This window comes from Echinops telfairi, unplaced genomic scaffold (assembly GCF_000313985.2).
Source record: "Echinops telfairi isolate 266 unplaced genomic scaffold, ASM31398v2 ScPeMD7_2291;HRSCAF=2852, whole genome shotgun sequence".
In the NCBI taxonomy this organism is placed as follows: domain Eukaryota; kingdom Metazoa; phylum Chordata; class Mammalia; order Afrosoricida; family Tenrecidae; genus Echinops; species Echinops telfairi.
In genome coordinates this window covers 34,453,337-34,471,950 of record NW_022106189.1, presented here as the reverse complement: position 1 = coordinate 34,471,950, position 18,614 = coordinate 34,453,337, and the positions used below count along the sequence as shown (strand labels likewise).

General features: G+C 39.8%; 1 pseudogene; it reads left to right on the top strand.

Annotated features, from left to right (window-relative positions):
- The first annotated feature begins 12,459 nt into the window (after positions 1-12,459).
- The window catches only part of LOC101658664, a 121,471-nt pseudogene continuing 115,316 nt past the window's right edge, over positions 12,460-18,614 (top strand).

The window sequence follows — 18,614 nt, the reverse complement described above, 5'->3', positions numbered from 1 at the left end:
GATTGTAATCCCTGCTCTTTTTGAATTGCTGTTTGCTAGGTATGCTTTTCTCCAGCCTTTGATTCTCAACCTATTTTTGTCTGTAGTCTTGAGAGGTGTCTCCTGTAGGCAGCAGATTGATGGGTTGTGTTTTCTGTGCCAGTCTGCTAGCCTCATTCTTTTAATGCCTGAGTTCAGTTTATTGATATTCAGGGTTATTATCTCCATCTGTGGACTCTGTGATATCATCTTATACCTTTTGTGTTGGGTGTTTTCCTACCTCCTTTTCTTATCACTGTGTGTGTGTGTGTGTGGTTCATTCTTGACTTCTTTCCACCCTTAATCCAATGGTATCTTGAGGACTGTTTTCTATCAGTTGCCCTCTGGGTGGGGTTGTTCTATGTAGTAGTCTCTTATTTATGCTTGGTGACTGCTGTTCTTCTGCCCATACTGGGTTGGCAAGGATCTTTTGTAGGGATGTGTTTCTTCTAACATATTCTTTGAGTTTTTCCTTGTCTGGGAAGACTCTTACTTTTCCCTCTATCTTGATAATTTGGCTGGGTATAGTATTCTTGGGTTTGCATTATTTTCCTTCAATTTTTGGAATATGTTACTTCACTCTCCTCTTTATCATGGTGTCTGCTGATAGGTCTCAGCATATTCTTATTTGGGAAATTTTATATGTGATTGCTTGTTTTTCCCTAGCTGCTCTCATGATTTTCTTCTTTTCCTCAAAGTTGGATAGTTTAACTATTATGTGCCTTGGTGACTTCTTCTTGGGATTCAGTCTAGCTGGTGTTCTTTCAGCCTCCTGAATGGTTGTCTGGTTTTCATTCATTAAGCTGGGGAAGTTTTACTCCAAGAATTCTCTCACTATTGTTGCAGATGACTTTGTTGTATCTTCCTTTGGTAATCCAATTATTCTGATGTTGTTCCTCTTCATAGTATCAGATATAGCTCTTAGGTTTTCTTCAGCTTCTCTGATGATCTTATTACATTTTTGTTTGCATTTGTTAAAGTCTGCTTGGCTGTCCTCTAGGTCAATGATGCGGTTGTCTGCCTCCTCCAGTCTATTGGCGAAGTTCATGAGTCTGCTACTGGCTTTTGTTATCTTGTCCCTAAGCTCTTGCATTTCCATTTGGTGTATGAACTTTATCTCTTCCATTTCATCCTTTTAATGTATTGTTTCCCTCATTTCCTGTATGACTCCAGGCAGCCTTCTGAAATTTTCTTTCTGTGGCAGTTCAATGTCTTCTTTTTCTATGCACATTGTTAGGTTCAGGACAGCTTCTGCAATTGCCTTTTGTTTCTGTTGTTTTTTCATTAGGTCATTGGGGCTGATTGCTGTTTGTGTTGCATTGTTTTAGAGATGCCAAGTGCCATTTTCCATGGAGTCAAAGAGCACTTGCTCTCTCTGGGAGACTTGTAGGAATGCTACTTCGAACTGCCTGCAGATAATTTCACTTTGGAATTGGCCTACCGCTTTATCCTCCTGTGACTTCACTCTTTCCCTAGTCAACCAGTATTCTATTATTTGGAGGACAAGTTGGATGGTCCTCTCAGGGGACACTGATTTGAGTTGTTGTGTACCCACAAGGATGGTGCTGTACTAAGTGATCTCACAAGAAGCCATGACAATGTGGCCCACCGCAGCTTGGGGAGCTGCAGAGGGCGCGTGTGTGTGTAGGGGGGGGGGGGTTGTGCCCACTGCAACGGGAGTGCCACATAAAGCTGGTGGGTTGCCCGCTTTGGTGTCTAGCACTGAGAATGGTGGGCGGAATTTCCCTGGTCAGGTAGATTGCTGCAGAGTTGAGAAGAGGTTCCTGCAGCATTGTGAAACATTGGCAAGTGTTGGCCAAGCTGCCTTAGGCTGTGTGAGGCACTATGGCAGGTGGGAGGAAGTTCTCTCAGTCACATGGGACCACAGGGGACATACAAGAGCTCCCTCAGCCATGCAGGCAGAATTTCCCCCGAAGAAGGTGGGCGGGATTTCCCCAGCCATGTGTTAAACACTGCAGAGGGCAGGCAGGCAGAATTTCCCTGGAAGAAGTTGTGTGGGATATCCCCTGGTGGAGAGTGGGTGGGTATTCTCCAGCCTTGGGTTATACTGCAGAACGTGGAGCTCTCCCAGCTGGGTGGAGGTCAGGCATAAATTCCCTAGGCTAAGGGGAATGATCTGGAGGACGGCAGTGGCGTGTGAGAGAAAAGGTAAGAGAAAAAGAAAACATTTTTTTAAAAAACCCCAAACTAAGCTCACTGAGATTGTAGGAGGATAGAGAAGAGAGGGAAACAAAAGTAACAATATAGCTGAGCCCAGATCTCTGTGTGACTGGAGGGTTTCAATTCCTGCCCCTAGGTTGTGGCAAACTGTGGCTGTGTGTGGTTGAGATAAAGCCCCTGTGCTGATTCCAAATGATCCGGCTATGGCCGAGACAGTGGCAGGGCTAAGGTCAAACCCTAGCCAGCCTCAACTGTGATAAGCCCAAAGGCCCCAGTTCCTCAAAGCCTAGTGGATCTGTGCCTACTTATCTTTATGATGCTCCTCCTGTGACCCGACAGTACGACCCAGAAGTGTGGAATTTCCCTCTTAGTAACTCTCCTGTGCTGATTTTTATGGAGTCCCTCTGGTATGTGTTACTCAGTTGCCATCTTCCCAGAAGTCCCCCCAAGATGTCTTAATGACCCAGAAAGAGCCCTGGTGATGCTGTGGGTTAGGCATGGGGCTGCTAGCTACAAGGTCAGTTGTTTAAACCCACCAGTGAAATGAAGTTATCTACTCCTGTAAAGATTTATAATCTTGGAGAACCCTAAATTGGGTTTCTATGAGTCAGAATCAACCTGATGGCAGCAGGTGTGGCTCTAGTGGTGGTAATGAGACCTTAAGATAAGTGCATTACTATGAGGACTTAGTAGTAATACTTTTTTTTTTACTTCTATCCCCCCTTGAATCTGAGGATTCAAAATAGAGCTTTAAGTGTTCTCTTCTCTTCTCTGCATCATCTGTTATTCCCCAAAGTCAACAACGTCTTTCTCTCATCTTTTCATTTCAGTTCAATTTGTGGATTTTCTGCAAAACTCTAGGATCTTGCTCTGAGCTCACCTTTAGAGAAAGACTGTTGTCACAGTGGTTGATCATTATTGGTCTCTTGACCCTCTGTTGTGTTTCTGTGTCATATTCTGTTTCACCATCAGCATTTCCCTTAGTGAGCCTGTTGATTAACACCTCTAGTTATGTGTACAAGGCATGCATACAGATGAGAACCATGATCAGGGAATGACATATAAAGTTTTGGCCACAGTTCTGAAGAGTACTGTGTGAGGCGCTCTTGCTAGATTTAATAAGTGGTATAGTGGTTACACATTGGGCTGTTAACTGCAAGGTCAGTAGTTCAAAACCACTAGCCATGGGGATGTAGGGGTGGTTGTGGGTTGGGAGACTTTCTACTACATCGAAGAATTATAGTCTCTGAAATCCACAGGAGAAGCTCTGCCCTGTTCCATAGGATTGCTATGAGTCATCATTGACTTGATGGCAGTGAGTTTTGGTTTTGGTATGGTTTTATAGTACAGAGTCAAAGGTCTTATTGAGTTGTTCATATAAGAAGAAAGGGGTTACCACTAGTCATCCTGCCTCCTATCACTGCCACTAGGTCCATTCCCACTCAAAGGGATACTGTAGGGCTTTGGGGCAGCATAGAACTGTCTCTGGGGTTTTCCCAGACTGCAACTCTTTGGAGAAGTAAAAAAAGAAAGCCTTATCGTCCCCACATTCTCATTTCCTTCAATCTGTGGTAGTGTCTTAGTCTTACCTTGTTTCCCCATGACCTTGACGCTGTAAGGATATGGATGAATTTTGCAGACTATCCCTCAATGGGGTTTGTCTGAAGTTTTCACATGGTTGTGTTTTTGCCAAGATGATATTAAGCCCAAGATAATATTCTGAGAGTGCATCAGATCAGGAGTTAAGTGATTTTAAGATGTCTCAAACTGGTTAGTGTTATCTGCAAACACTTAGTTAAGGAATGTCTTCCAGGTTTGTTCACAGTAAAGATACTATGATTTTCCCATTGCAATTTATAAGCACCTTACAGGGAGATACTTTGAGATGAGTTAAAAGAAACGGACATATATTATCTCTCTTGTCAAACTTTCACCCTACCAAGTTTTTGCATCTGTGGGAGATTACTGTCCGTAATAATTATTTCTGTAGTATTTAGCATACGTTTTTTTCCATTCCCCTCACTCCTTTCTACATTTAGTAGATGTTTACTATAAAGGAAAACTGTCCCATTGCCCCAGTTTATATGCATACATAGGAGTTAATGCCTTTGAATTATACTGTTGGTAAAGAATATTAAAAAGGCCATGGAATGCCAGAAGAATAAATAAATCTATCTTGTAAGAAGTATAGTCAGAATGCTCCTTAGAGGCAAAGACAACAATATTCAGTCTCACATCCTTTGGATATGTTATTAGGAGGGAACAGTTTCTGGAGAGGAATATCATGCTTGGCACATCAGAAGGTTGGCAAAAGAGAGGAAGAAGCTCAATGAGATGATTGACAGTGACTGCAATAGTGGGCTCAGATATAAGAGTGGTTTAAGAACGTTACAGGATGTGTTAGTCTGGGTAGAGTAGAGAAACAAATTCATAGAGTCATATATATATATAACAAAGAGGTTTATATACAAGAGCAATTGAATATTGAGAAAACATCCCAGCCCAGCCAGATCAAGTCCATAAGTCTAATATTAGCCCATATGTCCAACACTAATCTATAAAATCCTCTCCTGACTCACGAAATATATGCAATGATGCTGAATTCAGGAGGCTTGCAGGCCAGTGGATTGGAAGTCTTGTGGATCCAGTGGCATTGTAAGCATCTCAGTGCTGGCAGGGGTCTCTACATGGCTTCACTGGCTCCAGAGGTCTGGTTACAGCATCAGGGTAGGTCCATGTGGCTTCTCCAGCTCCCAGGGCATAGCGCCATGTGCCTTGTCAGTAAAGCATCTCTCAGGGAGTGAGCAGAGAGACAAGTGTTTCCCACCTCCAAGGAGAAAATTGCAGGAATTCCCAGAATCCTCAGGGGAAGGCCATGCCCACACAGCGGCCTCATTGGCTACGACCCTATTGACAGACTAGCCTCCACCTCTTCACTCCTAATCCTCTCAAGTCCCAAATTGACACCAGATTATGTAACTACCACCAGATTCCACCTAGGGTGCATGCTGGACCTGATGTGGTTGCCAGTATCTTATGTTTTGGAGGGTTGTATTGTGTTTTTTTTGTTTTTTTATTGTACGTATGAGTTATGTCATTGGGGTCAACCTCTTGAAGTTGTAGTATATGCGTTTTTCATTTGGAGAGGTATGAAAACCAGGACTGATGAGTTTATAGAGTCATCAAAATGGAATAAGGATTTTTGAGGGGGAGGGAGACACAGAGGTAGTAGCGGGGTGAAGAGGTGATGATGTCAAGGGGTCCATATAGAAAAATAATGTTTGGAAACTGTGGCAGCAAATGTACAATTCTGCTGGACATGACTGAACTATGGGATGATTTGATATATGTATTAATCCCAATTAATAAAAAAAAATTATAAAGGGGAAAAGATCCATCCCCCGTTTGCAGTTAAAAAAAAAAAAGTTTCCAAACCTCCTAACAACTGTGTTTACAAAGCCCATCCACATTCTAGTATGTTATCAGGATTTCATTTATCTTTATGGCTTACTAATACTCCATTGTATGTTTTGTCTATTCATTTACTTATTGGCAGGGACTTGAGTTATTCCTACCTTCTGGTGATTGTGAATAATGCTGTGATGAGCATAGATACACAAATGTCCGTTTGAGTCAATGTTTTCTCATCTTTTAGGAATATACCTAAGAAAGAAATTCCTGCATGGTATGGTAGTTCTATGTGTAAATTTTATGGGCATCTTCAAACTGTTTTTCTCAGTGGCTAGGCCATTTTCATACAGATATGAAATGGAAATACAGTTTTCATTTATCAGTAGTGCTTGAGGGCCCCGTGACTAGACTGCCTTCCCAACACTTACTGCTGGCTTTCTTGATTTCTTAACTTTCCACAAAGTCGCAGGATCAGGTAATAACAAATTTCCAATTTATCCATTCTTTTTCAAAACCCTTTTGGTTATTCTCTTATTTTTCTTCTGACATTTTATAATTAGCATGGCAATTAAAAACTCCTTGAGTTTTATAGAGAGTGTATTGTATTGATGGATTTGGAGAGAAATTACATATTAATATGGAAACTTCTAATCCATAAGCACAGTATGTATCTCTGTTTATCAATAGTTTTTGTGTATTCATTACTTTATATTTTTCAATAGAAAGATGAGCATATTTTCTTATGTTTACCCCTAAGTGTTTCATGGTTTTTGCTTTTGTTATGAAACTTTTTAAAATGTCCATTTCAATTGCAAATGTATTTTTATATTATGACCTCATATCTGTGAAACTGAAAACTCATCTATTACTATTTTTGTAGGTGTTTAGAATTTTATAGATAGAAAACAATATCTATCAACTGCAAGTATAGACAATTAAAAATATTTTTCTCTACTCAGGGCACAATCAGTTCCGTACCCCCAAAATAATATGTTTTATGACTGGAACTATGATGACTATACTTATTGTTGCTTTGATGTTATTCTTTTGAAAAAAATGTTTTTCTGATCTGTAAATCATCTGCATTCGGTCGAACTTCCACAAGACGGGTGAGAGAACATTCTTTTCTTTTTTTGCTTAATCTGTCTAACCTGAATAAATAAGATGCTGGTTCAGAGGCTTCTATTGGTTTTGTTGTTAGGAACCATCACATTGGCTCTAAGAGTGACCCTATGCAGAACAGAACCATATGCTGCCCAGTCTTGTCCCATCCTCCTAATTATCATTATACCTGAGCCCATTGTTTCAGCCACTGTATCAATCCATCTCCTTGATGGTACACACCTTTAATTGAATAAAAGGAATTCCTTTCAGGTTTCTGTTTGCAGAAAATATCTTTATCATGAATGGCTATTGATTTTTGTCATATTTTTTTGTGTATCTGTTGAAATGATCATGATTCACTATTTTTAAAAATCTATTGATATGATTAATAACATTGATTTTAGAATATTGAACTAACCTTGTTAAGCTGGGCTATCTATAGAAACAAAACCAGTAACACTCATATGTATGAAGAAACTTTATATGAAGAAGTCACTTTATAGTAAGAGAACATCCCAGCTCAATCCAATTTAAGTCCATGGGTCCTGTGCTAATCGGATCCTTCTTCATAAAATTGACACCTTGCATTTTTGGAATAAGCCTGATTTGGTTCTTATATATCATTCTTTTTACATATCATTCAATTCAAATTGCTAATGTATTTTAAAAGACTTTTATAAATATGTTATGAAGAACATTGGACAGTAGTTCTCTGGTCTTGTGTATCTTGTCTGGTTTTGCAATCAAGATAATGGCTAACCTCATAAAATGAGTTGGGAAGTATTTCCTCTTCTATTTCCTAAAAGGTATTGTTTAGGATTGGTATTAATGTCTTTCTTAAAGGTTGGTAGAATTTGCCAGTGAAGTCATCTAGACCCAGGGTTTTCTTTGTAATAAGGTTTTTAAACTATAAATTCAGTATCCTTAACAGACCCTATACTATTGAATATCTATATATTATTTAATATCTATATATATATAGAGAGAGAGAGATATCATGAACTCTGGTAGTTTGTGTCTTTCAAGAAAATAGTCCATTTTTTTCTAGGTTATCAGACTTACTGAGCTAAAATTGTTATTCATCCTCTTATTATCCATTAATGTCTGTCAGTACTTCTTTCATTCTTGGTTGTAGTAATTTGTATCTCCTTTACTTGTTCAATCTGACTAGATATTTATCAATTTTTATAATACTTATAATAAAACAGTTTTGAATACAGGTTCCTGTTCCTGTGACTCCATTGTAAGTCAGTTTTGATATAAGTTGAATACCTTTTTCTAAAGTTTTAAAGATTATTAACTTTTATTATCAGTATCTTTATAAATCGGATCTATATTTGTCTTTGGGGGTAAAAACATTACATATAAGCTTTCAGAGAATGAAACATCAGTAAATTATATGCTGCAATACCGTATATAGTACATATTACTAACAAAAAGATTAAAACAGACTCAACCCAGTTAACCACCTGTTCATCATAAAATGAATATGTAGTTGTGAGTGCAGTTCATCATAACATGAATATGTATCTGTGTTGATTTTATCTGTTGCTCTTCTATTTTCAATTTCATTGATTTATGCTCTTATAATTATTATTTCCTTCATCTTGCTTTAGGTTTAATTTGTTCTTTTAAGATTGAAGAAAACTTTTTTGGATTCTACAATGACCTTATTTTAGAATACCTGTTTTCCTCTAAGTATTTTTTTTAATTGTCTGATCCTCTAAGTATTTTTTAAGTCCACCTTTGAAATTTTATAGTGTTTTCATTTTCATTCAATTCAAATATTCTTTAATTTCTCTGTGAATTCTTTTTTGTCTAATGTATTACTTAAGGATGTGCATTATTTCTAAAAATATTGAGAATATCTAGGTAACTTTCTGTGTCTGATGTTTAGTTCATTTGTTTGTGGTCAGAGAACATATATGGAAGAATATATTTGTATAGGGTCAGAATGTAACCTTAGTAACCGGCTCATGTGTACTTGGAAAGGATTTGTATTCTGCTCCCTGTCGGGTGGAGTAATTTCCCTATTTTTATTTTTGTACATGTCTGTTAGCTTTACAAAAAATGAAAATGTAGAACTTTGCCAAAAGGAGCATATGACATTAGGTTTGATTTAGAAACTTGATGGTTCAATAAATAATTTAAAAAAATATTTTAATAGGAAGCATAATAGTTAAGTAACTCTCTATATAAACTTAAACATATATATAATTAATAATTAAATAAGGGATGGGGTACCAGAAATTAAATAAGTTACCTCTCCATACTAAATTGAATAAGTTACCTCTTGTATGCTAGAACTATTTTCTAATCAAGAAGACCTAAGCTAGTTGATCATTTCTGTCTACAGCATAAGGATGGCAAATAAACCAGTTGGAAATCCTCGATCTTACGACACTGGAAAGGAAGACGACTTTCCTATTCAAGTTACTGCTCCCAATTTAGGTTATGTATAGTTGGGCTTGAAATACTCTTTGACAATCAGCACTTCATAATTATATTAACGTAGATGTAAGAGAAAAGACATATTAAATACATGTCTGTACGGGAATTGATTCTTTGAATCTTAACACCCAATTCAAGGCTGTCATCTTTAGATGCAGAGCCTTTTTACTTTCTATTCCATTGGATGTCGAAGACAGTAGATTTGCATGGCACTCAGTACTGGTTTAATTGGAGATGTGTCCTATCTTGTCGTTCTCCTGATACCTATGGGAGGACCACAGTTGCCAGGCTAGTTCTCTTGATCGGTTCTTTGCACATTAAATATTTACATTTTTAAAAAATTCTATCAATCCCAAACCAACCCTATTGCCATTGAGTCGATACCAACGAATGGCGACTTGATATAGGAGTTCCACGGCTGCAAATCTTTACAGACATCGCCCCATCATTCTCTCGCACACACACAAATATTAGGTTATAAGGCCAATAATTAAGCTGCTTTCAATATAATGACATATTTTTTTCCTTTAAAATTTCAGTTTTTCTTTCACCTTTGAGGTAAGAACTGATATTATTCCTAGATTTGCACTGCATCGTCCCCAAGGGTAAATATTTACTTTTCTGTTTCATCATACAGAGCACCAAACCGCATCCACTTTTGTGTTTCCAGTTACCTAGAGACAACCTTTTCTATTCCAGTCTGATCCAAAGGAGCCCTGGTGATGCGATGGATAATGGCTTCAGCTTGTAATGGAAAGATTGACAGTCTTGGCGGCACAAGGGGGAAGTTCCACCTTGTTCGGTAGTGTTGCTGCAAGTCAGACTCCATTGGATGACAGTGGGTGTGGGCAGAATGATCCAGAAACTAAGATACGATTATCAAATATGGTACGACCTTTCAAAAGTTGAGAATCACCTACTTAAAAATGTAACCAAAAGGAGATATGGACATGGTCAAATAACCCGACTGACCTAAATTCTGTTGTTGTCTGAATGGTATTTTTCAAAGATTACTTCTAAAGTACAAGCATACCTTCATATCACTATTGAGTGGATCAACCTTCATATCATACATCTAATACATCCTAGACAATATAATTTCTAGAATGTTACACATGGTAAACACACTCAAAATCAACCAAAATGAGAAGCCCCATGATCTCCCTTCATAGACAGATATGTTGTTTGCTTCTCTAAGGTAATAAATGCTTCAGGAAATAAAGCAGAAAAGTAAGGTTAGGCTCAAAAATACTTTTGTGTCCTAGGATTCCATTAAGTAATATTTAGTGTCGAATAGTTTCTTGCAAACTTTCAGGCAAAGACTAAATGGGCAAAAGAAAATGAGAGGAAAAGGTTTGTCTTTCACAAAGAGTCGGAATCTTAATTTTTTCCAATAGCATTTGCTGATATTCTTAGGGAGCCCTGTTAAGAAAATATTCAGAGATTTCCCGGCAATAGGGTTGGAAGACATGCTTCCTCATGTCTCTCAGGCTCACTTTGTAAATTATGTGAAACACTTTTAGACATACACTGGCACTCATAAATTATACAGCTCATTTGCATATTCTAGTCATGAGACATTATGCAAAGTGACGTGATTTGCATAATGGATTCCTCTTGTCGCTTCACTTGCTATGTCCTTTTAAAAACAAAATGAAATAAAATGAAAGCCCGAAGAGGTGAAAGCGCTAAATTCCCAGTCCTGCCTGCCTCCTTCCCAACTAGCACCCCAACTGGCTTTCATTCCCGGCAGAGCACTGGGATGGAGGTAACTGAAAGCAAAAATATACAAACAAGCAACAAAGGCCTTTCATGCAATGAGTCTTGATCTTAATTACAACGTGCCTGCCGTAAACAACCTCTCTGAGCCGACAGGGATGGAAACAAAGCGAAGCATCAGGAGCTACAGAGAGAAACTTCATGGGACTTTTTCTTTAAAGGAAAATTCCCTTTCCCTGTGATGTCTACGGAAGGAGTGGTCTTCCTCCTGGTAGCTTAAAAAAACCAAAACCAAAACCCCCAAAGAAAATGAAATAACCCGTCACTCTCTGACTATTTCTGACGAATGCAAACGATAGAGAAGATAAATGGGGTAGGGAAGGGCATTGGGGGCTTGATTCGTTTGTTTTTCTCCCAGAAGAACTTCTGAGGGGCTTTCCTGTTTGGGAAGCGGAAGGAGGAGAAGAAAGACGGGTTGTGCTCTGATGATTCAGCAACATGTCTGATGGCTATCTGTGTTGGAGAGGACCAGGCAGGACCACGCCGACCTCTTCGACCAGCCTGACTTCCAGAAGCAGGCATCGGCCCTTCAGCAGTTACAGGTTCAGCTGCGGGCTCTCCCTGCCCGCCACCCCCCTCCCTGCACCAGTGCGAAAGGCAGAGTGTGCCAGGCGGCTGGAGGTTGTACCCTGTGGGAAAAGTTAACTGTAATTCTTCGGCTTTTAAAATCAATTAACCCGTGTGTTAATTAACGTCAAGTCGACGGGAGGAGGAGGAGGAGAAGGAGGAGTAGGGGAGGGAAGAAAGAAAAAAGCTGCAAGGGCGGATGGCAGAAGAGTTGGCACGGTGCCATCCATTCAGGGGCAACGCCACCGTTTCGTGCGATAGCAGCAGCGGGTATATGTTGCGGGGCCCGGTGTGCGGGCCAGACAGTGCGGTAAAGCCCAGGGAGATTATCCAGACCCCAGGAGCGCACAGCAAGCTGCCACCCGGGCGCCCGTGCCAGGATTACAGCCTGGGCTCGTCCACCACGAGCCCTGCCTCGGACCAGGGGGCTTGGCTTCTTGGGGTTTGGGGGTCCTGCACACCAAAGAAGCACAGCGCTGACTTGAATCACTTTCCTGCCTTTAAACTTGATTCTGCCGCCGTGGAGCCAGCACAGCGGATGCTTTCACACCCAGCGAGACAAAGGCCGTCGTCTCCGCCATGACACTGTTCCGTTCCAAGCCGAGGCCGGCATCCTGGGCTCTTTGTAACCCCAGAAGGAAGAAGCGAGGGACGCACACGACAAGTGCAGCCACAAACCGAACGAGACGGACGACAACGCCCACCGGGTGCCCGTTTTCCTATGCCAAGCGTCATCTGGGCATCTGTTGCAGCAGAAGGCACTGGGTGGGGGCTTTTTTTTTTTTTGGCGGGGTGGGGAGGGGGCAAAGCTGTTGGCTTGTGTGCCAGGCTACTTCGTTGATTATGCACTTAGAACCAAAACCCAAACAAAAACACTCTTCAGCCTAGTCAACAGCAAACAAAAGAGGAAAAAGCAGACATCGGAAGAGAAATGCCAAAGGAGGCGGCATGAATGCGTGCCACAAGCCGGTGCCACTTGCCAGTCGGAAAAAGCTCAGGGAAGGATGCCAATTCTCCAGATCCGAAGAAGGCAGAGCCCGCACGGAGCACCAAGGTGTACAAACAGAAGCCCTTGCGAAGGACGATCGCGTCCACCATCTGGACGGCAGTTGCAACCCAGCCTCGGCTGGGAGCAGAGGGCAGCGTTTCAATGGAGACCTAGATAGGTATAAACGCTAGGCGTCTATTGACTGCACAGACACGTGTGTGAGGCTGTGTGTGTAGACCAATACCCATATTTTCAGACACACCCAACGCTTAGATATGTCTATGTTTTGGGCTATAGGTAAGGCTGTGTCTATAGGTGTGAGTGTTTATGCACAGACACCTCTGGGGAGCGTGTGCCTGAGTGAGAAAAAGGAGAGGCAGGCAGAGAAGGGGAGAGAAGGAAACGTGTGTGTGTCTGTCGGGGTGTGCATACATCCCACTTTTTGACCCAGGTATACAAAGAAGACCAAATAAAAATCAAACTCCTGCAGCAAGCAGGCAGTCAGAGATTTATCTACATTCACTGCTATCACCAGGGAGATGAATGGGGCCGATCTGAAGCCCTTTTACAAGATCCACTATGGGGGTGGAGGAGGAGGAGGGATACCACACAGACATGCACAAACTTGAAGGCAGAGGGATTTGAGGTGCTTCTTAGGGAGCCCTGGTGGCAGGCATAACGCAGGGGAGAGGAAGGCGAAAGAGGCTTGTCTCTCTCTCTCTCTCTGTTTTAGATGGTGATTTAAAAAAAAAAAATCTGAAAGGGGTTTCAGGGAACGGCTGGTACTTACGTTGTCTGCGTTGCTGTGGATCCTGAAAGGTGTTCTGTTGGCACCGGGCGCTGAGCCAGGGGCAGGCGCTGGAAACAAAAGGGAGAGACAAAAAAATAATAATCATAATAAAGTCACTCAATGGGAATATTAATTGCTGCTCTTGTGGATTTTACAAAACACACAAACTATTTTCTTTTTCTTTCCTTTTTTTTTTCTCCCTAAAATGTGGATTGGCGCGTGTCCCTATCGCATGGAATATACAAGTAGTATGGGATTTACAGCCCAGTTACGGGACTCAGGATTAACCACGCTGGCATCTTTTGGGCATATTCTTCCTGTTAATGAATGAGCTTTCGCTGTTAATGAGGAATAATCGTTTGGCTAATGAGCTTTGAAACATTAAGAGAAAAGAGGGTTGTTGGGGGGTTTTTTTGTTTTGTTTTTTGGGGGTTTTTTTTTTCTCCCCGCGTTAATCGCTCTGGTGCGACTGCATGGATGGATTACAAAAGACAGCAATAGGACCGCAGTACAAAGGGGGGGTCCTCTCCAGGAGTGGGAGAAACACCGAGATGGGTGATGTGTCCCTGCGTCTTTCCTTCCGTCTCTCTCTCTCTCTCTCTCTCTCTCTCTCGCACTCTCTCTGCCAACTGCTATGGGTTTCCATAACTCCGCAATGAAAGTGGATGGTCGGGAAGGATTATTACAAAGAGTGAAGCCTCCGCTGTTAATGTCTCCAGTGTTTAATCATCATACAGTAGAATGGTTTTATGCATATTTCATTTGCATATCATTAAACCGTGTTAGCGAAGGGCATTCAGAGCCAGGATAAGTACAAAGTTGGAAAGAGGAAAGGAAAACGGTCCCTCTGATGCTTATCTTCAAACAGGGACTTGTTCCATGATCTGTCTTCTACTTTTGCTAAAAATCATTATGACTTGGAAACCTTTGAAGTTGGATACAACCTTGGATTCTTCTAATTCCTGCAGAGCGGTATATTTTTTAAAACAGCAGAAATGTTCCTGCACTAGACAATTAAAGGAATATAAACTCCAGTGGGTTGAAACTAGTAGCTCTTTGGGGAACGCAGTGGCAGAGCGTCTACAAATACCAACACTTAATAATAATAATAAAGAACATCACATTAAGACAAAAGAAAACGAAGACAAGAAATATTAACACGTGGATTATATGTGTTTCTTTTGGGGGGGTAATGAACTAAAGAGAATGAAGAAGCCGTCGGTAATTCATACCTTCATTAACGAACAGTCACCTTTTTGTATGTGTTTGTTTTTGTGCTTTCTCTTTTTGAAGAGGGATGTTGACACTTTTGCAGCAATTACTCAATTATTTGTGGCTCTGATCTTTTCCCTCTGCACCAGACGGGGGAACCAAGGTGGTGGTTGGGGAGTATGTGTGAACTGGGGGTGGGGGGCGGGGGGGTCCGGTTAGGGGGAGCGAAGGAATACAGTGAGTTCTTTGTAGATCTTATACATGCACAACATATTAATCGGGCGCTTTTAAAGCTCCCTCAATAGGCTGTTTCATTCGTGGTAAAGCAGCAGCTGGTTAGCTACTGATGGTAACTCTTCAAATATCACTTTAACTATTTTTATTCTGCTGTCGCCGGGGTTGTCTTGCTTTGTTTTTCCTTGGTCAAGAATGAGAATATAATGTTACCCCTTTTTAGTGAGTCACTTCGCTCCTCCACCGTTCTTCACTTCCAATTTCCAAACTGTAAAACAGTGTTGGTTTAATATTGATTCCTAATGCACGGTATGACTGGTACAACTTGATTTGGAAATGAGATGCTGTTTTATATTCAAATTATCCCTGCTCCTCCCTTGTCCTCCAAAGCTTTGTCTCTGTTATGAATATTCAGATGAGGCATGATGTGATTACACTGTACAATTACCCCTATCCATGGTGGTGGCAGGGGCTGCTGGGGAGCCAGCCAGGCAGCCTCCAAGCCAATGCAGAGTTTGTTTTCGGCGTTTTTCCTATCTCCTTGGCGCTGTGGCACATGCAGATGTCGCTGTTGTTCTTTATAAGACTCTAATGATATGCAAAAGCATAATGATTCGGTTTGGATGCAAAGCATCAATGAAATATTATGGATGTCTTTAAGAAAGGGGGGGAGAAAATCCTGACTGAAGGAATGTCCACATAAATTATTTTTATTTAAATGAATTCAGAGGGTGGGGCGAGGGCAAGTCAGGAGTCACATGGAAAGCCTGCATAATATTAATATGCATAAAGAGTTCTCTCCGAGGAGAAGCTCCTCACTACAGCTCATGGGACAAACAGGTTCATTAGGAAACAGCTCAAAGCGACTACAGCATTTTGCTATTTCAGTTTCTTTCCCCCCTTCTTTTAAATGAAGAGCCAGACAGATTGTATTTTCTTTGCATGGCAGCATTGGGATGGATCCAATCTGTGAAATTTGCTACCCAAATAGCATTTCTAATGGAAACTGGAACTTAACAAGGGCATGGATGTGGAAGGGAGGGGAGAAGAGAGAATATGCGAAGAGGAGTCTGTTCAGAACTACAGCATGGTATTTGTTAGTACAGGAGGTTTTCAGAAACCATCTTGGCTTCCTTAGTCTCAGAGGTGGGCTTCTGAAGCCGGGAGCGCTCAGGGTTTACCAAGACGAGCCCTGAGGCCCTTGTAGGTCTGAGGAAAGCAGCAGCAATTTGATGGCCACAGCCCCACCTGTCTACAGCTCAGAAGCCAAAAGCACAGCTACTTCTAATTTGGGCATGCAGTAGAGTGCCTCCTGGTCCAGGTATTTGTGAAAGAGGGAATTCTTGGTGTTATTCTCCTATACATTGATTGAGGAAATGGAGTCATTTGGGTGCTTAAGTTAAGCAGGCCTGATACGTGTGCAGATTTCGTACGCAAGGTGAAGATTTCTGTGGTTTTTAAATGTTTTCAGAATATTGAAATTACCAGTGGATTAGTCCCTGTCTACCAGATAGATGAGTAAATAGTGAATTAGCTTATTGGGTAGATTCAGGACTGACAACATATTTGGAATATTTACTCCAGGTCTCAAAGAATTAACAAAGAAAACCCAAACAAGAAGCAGCACTCAGAAAAGCAGAAATGGCATTACTTGTCTTGGTCCCGTAGACCTAGTTTAAGCTACTTTAGTAATTTGGGTTTTAAAAATGTAATGCTCTGTTTAAGTTATTTAACGATAGTTTTGATCTGGTCTGATCTGATCTGCACAAATTCCTATTTGAAGGCAGAATGTTGATCTAGTCTTTCTAATTACTTAAAGTGTTTTCTAAATCCTGCTGCTCTTCACCAATAATCTCCAAATCTTCCATTTATGAGCCTCTGTCATATCACACACACACACACTACATGCCTTTAATCTCCTTAGTCTTTCCATCTTTGTTGCCAAAATTCTGCCTATTAAAGTTCGAAACAATAAAGAATTTACAACAGCATTTGCCCATAGAAACCACTAAATAAAAATAAAATATTGTTACTGTTATTTTATTGTTATCATTTCATTGTGTTGGTTAATATTTGAAAGACAATTTCAAAATAAATATTCAATCTTCACAGTAACAAATAGTAGATAGTAATGCATGTAAAAAGTTTAGTGAGAAATAATTAAATTAACTTCCACAGTGACTAGACTGTGAACTTTCTACAACGAAAAATCAAAATAGTTCACATGAATACAATTCATAGGGAAACATTTTAAAATGTATGTGTAATTCCAAAATGATGATGTTATATGACATGTATAGTCTGCCAAGAGCATTAGGGCTGGTGAGAAAGGATCTAAGGACTAAGAATTGCTTACTATGTAACCACATTGATGGGTCAATGACAACTTTCTGTCTTGTTTTTAAGGTAAACTGTAATTTTGAATAGATAATATATTAAATATATTCCAATATCAATCATTTCAGTAATATAGGTAGAAGATATTTGCCTTTCTGCCCTTCTTTTCTTATCCATGAGTTCCTAACCCCATCCCCCAGTAGGCAATCACTGCTAGTGGGTCTTACTCATTCTTCTAATATTAATATATAATGTCCTGATATTAGCCAGCTTTTAATATATTTTGCTTCCTCTTTTTAAAAATTAGACAAATGATAGTCTAGTTTTTAAAAATACTTTTATTGGAGGCTCTTACATTTAAAAAGAGTTCTTGACCTTGTTCTGCAAACACAATTCCTCTGGGCAGAGAGAATGGAATGTCCTTCTTTTCAACAGTCATCCAAATTATTTATTTCTCATTTGCTTGTCTTACTTCACTATAAGGACATCTAGTACTATGTTGAACAGACATGGTGGTGGTTAAAAGTGAACATCCTTGCTTTATTCCCAATCTTAAAGGGCATCATTACCTCATGCCTTATCTTAGGGGAAAATGATTTTGAAAGATGCCCCCTTTGTCAGTTTGTAGAAGTTTCCTTCTATCTTAAGTACTAAGAGGTTTTTGCTTATTTGTTTGATTTTTTTAAAATTTGAGACAAGTTAAATTTTGTCAGACACATTTTCTACTTCTATTGGAGCAGCTAAGAGATTCAACTGAAATAAAATGACTGGCTTCACATGTTAAACCAACCTTGCAATCCTAAGATAAACCCCACTTGGGCATGATGCATTATTTTTTATATATTTCATAGTATTTGACTTGCTAATATTTTGTTAAAGTTTGTGAATCTAAGTTCATTAGAAATGTTGGTCTATCATTTTCATGCCTTTCAAAGATTTGTTTGCTATTTTTACTAACCTTGTAAGATGGGGTGGAGAGTGTTTCTCCTGCTTTGTATTTTGAAAGTGTTATGTGAGGTTGCTATTATTTCATTCTTAAGTATTGTATAGAATCTACCAGTGAAGCTACAAGGACTAGGTACTTCATTGTAGGCAATTTTTTAAAATTATAAATTGAAGTTTCCAAAAAGTATATAGCACTAATCAAATTCCCAATTTCTTACATCATTTTTGGGTAAGCTGCCTTTTTAAAGGCGTTTGTCCACGTCATCTTAGTTATAAAATTCCAGTTTGACCATATTGTTGTTATTACTTGCCATCTAGTTGATTCTGATACTTTACATGTGAAAAATGTAGTTATAAAACTGATGCGAATAAAGCGGATTATTATCCTCCTTTTGGTTTTTCTCTGTTGGATCTTTATTGATGGCTCCTCTTTCACTTATAATGAATACTTCCTTTCTTTGATGTTTGATCATAAAAGAAATTACATTAATAAAATTTAATTTTATTAATTAAGAGTTAATTATATTAATCTGTTAAAATAATTGACTTTGAATTTTCCATCAATTTCTCCTCTTAGTTTTATTATTTTCTACTCAT